This window comes from Coenobita brevimanus, chromosome 109 (genome assembly GCF_032717465.1).
Source record: "Coenobita brevimanus isolate Jiangsu-jjx chromosome 109, ASM3271746v2, whole genome shotgun sequence".
Taxonomy (NCBI): Eukaryota; Metazoa; Arthropoda; class Malacostraca; order Decapoda; family Coenobitidae; genus Coenobita; species Coenobita brevimanus.
In genome coordinates, this window is record NC_137062.1 from 21,465,364 (window position 1) to 21,470,105 (window position 4,742).

The window sequence follows — 4,742 nt, forward strand, 5'->3', positions numbered from 1 at the left end:
CCATTTCCTCAACAGGCTCATCACAAGATTCACCAGAAAGATCAAAGTCACTATCCATCATTATCATTGATAAATCATCCAGTTCACGTTCAGCAGCAGAGTCACTTAGTCCTTTACCCCTTCCGACACGAGGTTTATTAGGGGTAAAGGTCACAGGGCCCTTTGCAGTGGGCTCAAAAGTGGCGGAAATGGAAGGGCGTGAATCTGACATGGTTTCACCTCGAAAGACAACAGTAAACTGAATGATGTGGTGTATATGGGCAGGGAAGGGTTGACAACGTCAGTATGGTGACAGCTGCTAATTTATATGCTATGAAATGATTGGCAGGAAATCTAGACAATACATAATCAATTAGGTAGTTCCAGGTGAATGTAAATATCACTTCCTTCCTTTCTTATATATATTTTTATTACGAGAATAGGTCATACGGCATATTTCAAGGAGAAATAAGCAGGAAAAATTAGCAAACGAGTGCACATGGGGTGTTGCCAGATGATAATTAGCCATTTCCAGGTGTATGGCACTATTAATTACCTTTATTCTTTTTTGTATATATTATATTGTATAAGAATAGGGCATAGGGCACATTTCAATGAATGAAATCAGTGGAAAAATCTGGGCAGGATTTGCGTAGTGCGGTGCGGCTGGGCAGGCAGGAGGAGAGGGTAATGGAGGGGAGGAAGGGAGGGGAGTCAAGGACGGAAAAAATGGCTAAATTGTCAACAATGGATGGGAGTACAGATGGCATTAGCAGCGCTGACTGCAGCTGGACACTGGCAGTACTGAGAGATGATACAAGTCACAACTTGAAAGCCCGGACGAATTCAAAATAACACAGAATCACAAAAGTGACGCCCAGCAGTATGATCCATTGCACCCAAGCGTCACAAAAGTGATGCCCCACAGTTGCTTGTTAATTTTAACATAAGCAGATTGATACCAGATGGGGCAAAGAGTTTGAGGTTTTGGACTGCATTAACCTGTTAAGTTAAGTCACATGCTTTTGCTGATTTATTTTAGCTAATTCCTTCCATCTGCCACAATCTCAGCGTCCCTTTTGTCCTTACATTTAACAATCTTTCAAAATACTCCACCCATCTCTTCCTTACTGTATCCATCTCTGTTAACATCCTTCCACCATCTGCTTTTGCTCGCTCTTCCTTCCCAGACTCTCTCTTTCGCACCCTTTTCATCTCCTTCCAGAACATTTTCTTATTCTGTTGAAAATTCTCAGTCAGCCGCCTACCCCACCTCGCCAGTGAGGTATTGAACCTAAATGACCAGCGAATAACTTAAGCTTCTCTGTTACACCCATCAGCATACATCCATGTTTATTTAATTCAATATGTGGTAGGTGGAAGCGTCGAGCATTCAGTCACTCGCAATATTGTTGTATTCGATTGAGCATACGCTGAGGCACAAGTCAAATAGTTTCTCGTGGTTCAGGAAACCATTTACAAGGGTAGGTGATAACCACATTACTAATTGACGCCTTGTGGCTTACTGGGCTAAGCTGCACCAGAAGGATGGAGCTTGAAGGGTTTATACCAGAGGGATTTTTTGAGGTCATTGCTCACATAATTCCACTCAGGAGCGAGTGAGGTTGGTCACCCTTGCTTTAAATGTCTAAGGTGAAGAGCCTAGCCTCTGGTGCCTACTTTCCTACCCACGTTGGATGGATGGATTTATTTGTTTTCGTTCATGATAAGAAAAGGTACCAATGCCACCTTTCCCCTTCCCACAATCACATGCCTCAGAACAGTTCTTTTTTAACAATATTTATATTTTCCCCAGGAGAGAAATAGCACAGAGATGACGATGATGATGATGATGATGAATTTATTCTATGTTAGAGAAGTACAAATAACATAACCAGACCCTTTCACCTCTCACGACATAATAATCAGGGTATTACAGGAATTGTTGATATAACATATACACTGAATGGTTGAAGAATTTTGACCTATACTCATTTCTTTATTCAACAATTATTTTGTGTGTGTTATATCGTGAAAGGCGTCCAAATACCCCTCTCTCATCCGCACACACAGGACAACACGCCTCAAGTACCTACTTATGGTTCTGCTCTTAGAATTCCGCACTGATCCCACGACAATATTTGCTTCAGGGGCGAGAGAAAGAACACTGATGCAATGCTAATGGGGCCCAGTTGGAAACAGCCACACGTGTGCCAAAATGCTTGAATATGTGTGTGGAGAGAGAGAGAGAGAGAGAGAGAGAGAGAGAGAGACCATAACTACGAACTACAGTCCTCTACCAATCATTATCCTGATTGCTTCATTCCCTTAAAGTTACGAGTCTAATCCAGAGAGAGAGAGAGAGAGAGAGAGAGTGTGTGTGTGTGTGTGTGTGTGTGTGTGTGTGTGTGTGTGTGTGTGTGTGTGTGTATGGTCATTTAGCAGGATTTTTTTATTCTACACACCGTCATTTAAACATGACGACAGTTTTTCAGCCAGCATCAACTAAGCAGATTTTTGACACACAGGCAGTACTTAGACGTGTCACTAGTTTTCATTTTTTCCCTCGTACCCTAATTCTATTAACTTTTTTACAGAAACTTTCCTAATTTATTCACATGATACTTCTAAACATCACAGTATTTACACTGTCGTTATATCTTCACGTAACCTAATATCAAAATATGCTAATGCTACTGCTTGACTAACGGCATATTCTGTTGTTGAGATATTGTTATAATTCAGCATTAAAAATGGAGAGATAATAATTTTAGGCCAGGTTAAAGTGAAAAATGCCTAGCAATCACTTTATTCAGAAAGGTCCGCCCCGTGATGATTATAAACCTCAGCAAGAAATGTTTGCCTTAATCTCCCCTATCACGTTAAGGCTATGGGCGTCATCATTCTAAAGAGATGGAATTTATTTTAACATCAGCGCTGGTTTCCGTCCTCAAAAACGTATTTCGTGCCATCATAAAAACCCTCATAAATTTTCTCCATAACGTATACTTTACAGCCCTATTCAACATTCACACAGTGATGGCGTATTTTAATCATGATACAACACAGTATATTTATTCATAGACCCTTGTCCATTCTCATATCGCCATAAAGCCCGTTTTTAAATTTTCACCCAAATCCCACTTTACACCCTCATTCAACACTTTTACTGCCATGACTTGCTTTTATACTTTACTTTTCCCTCCACCAGATAAAACTATGCGTTGATACCTGTCATCAAGCCACTAGTGGGTCCTGCCATATAGATCATCTTTAGACTTTACCACAAGTCACAATTTACACCTTCACACTCAACCCTCTTTTTAAACCCTGACCCATTTCACTCACTATATAACCCATCCCAGAGGTGTGTGTGTGTGTGTGTGTGTGTGTGTGTGTGTGTGTGTGTGTGTGTGTGTGTGTGTGTGTGTAACCACCATTGGCAATACCCATCAGTTATACAAACAAGGCCCCTAAGGGTTCTCTCTCACTCTCTCTCTCTCTCTCTCTCTCTCTCTCTCTCTCTCTCTCTCTCTCATCCTTTTTTTCTTTTCTTTGCCTCCTTGCTTCCGTGCATCTATCTCTCTCACGGGCTCTTAATTTCTTCCTTATTCTTACTCTTTCCTTCACCTCGCTTTGTCCTTCTTCACATTGTTTCTTCACCTCCCATCCTCCTTTGGTTCTTTCTTTCACTCTTCTCAACTCACACACTGCTTCCTTGTTTTCCCTCCCTGCTTTCCTCCCTCTCATTCTTCCTTTCTTCTCTTTTATCATCCTTCATTTATTTCGTCACTCCACCAGATTTCTCCTCATCCTATCCTTTCCTCCCCTTCTCGTATTTCTTACTTTCCTTCTTCTTTCCCTCCTCATTCTCTTCTACCTCCCGTCTCTCCCACTCTCTCTCTCTCTCTCTCTCTCTCTCTCTCTCTCTCTCTCTCTCTCTCTCTCTCTCTCTCTCTCTCTCTCTCTCTCTCTCTCTCTCTTCTTCTTCTTCTTCTTCTGTCTCTCACTTTGTCATTTTTTAACTTCCGTCTCTTTGGTACAACTGTCTGTGCCTGCAGTTTATACTTTCCTATCATTACTAAGTCTGCGTCTTGCTGTTCTTGCAATGTGAAAAACAGTTCTGTCCTATTGTTTTAACAGGGTTTTTCATCAATTATGCCAACGGCCAAGCCACGTTGAGTTCACCGCTTCCCGTCCGATCAGCGAAGTTAAGCAACGTTGGGTCTGGTTAGTACTTGGATGGGTGACCGCCTCGGAACACCAGATGCTGTTGGCATAACGTTCTCCCTACGTGTCAAGTGGGGTTGGTGGAGGATTAGTGCCCCTCCCTGTAAAACAATTAACTCTAAGCCCTTGGCCACCCCGTTTGGGATACATGGCGTCTGGCAATGAATGAATGAATTTATCGTATTTAGCAAACCAAACAACAACAACACTTGCTGACGTTTGAGGTCAAGAAGTTCACTTTAATTAATGCCTACTTAATGCTTCATAACCTGGGTATTTTCTAAACTGACATAACTGTACATATGGACAGCCCTTCCCGTAATCATTTTTTGTGAGCACACACACAAAAAATTGAGAATATTAACTCTTTACCTAACAAAATAAAATATCTTATCTTTTATTAAGGGTTGCCTCAGATGCTGCATCTCGATTAGTTATGACCGTGATTTGACAGAATGATATTTTATTTCAGCTAAAGCCATAATGTTATGATTTTATTCAATCGAGTGAAAACCACTGCTGGTAAAGGGTTA

The 4,742-nt window shown here is 41.3% G+C and overlaps 1 non-coding gene across 1 annotated transcript; it reads left to right on the forward strand.

Annotated features, from left to right (window-relative positions):
- Positions 1-4,139: 4,139 nt before the first annotated feature.
- Positions 4,140-4,258, forward strand: LOC145417264 (5S ribosomal RNA). Its single transcript, XR_013900475.1, has one exon. It is a non-coding gene; the product is annotated as a 5S ribosomal RNA (ribosomal RNA).
- The last annotated feature ends 484 nt before the right edge of the window (positions 4,259-4,742 follow it).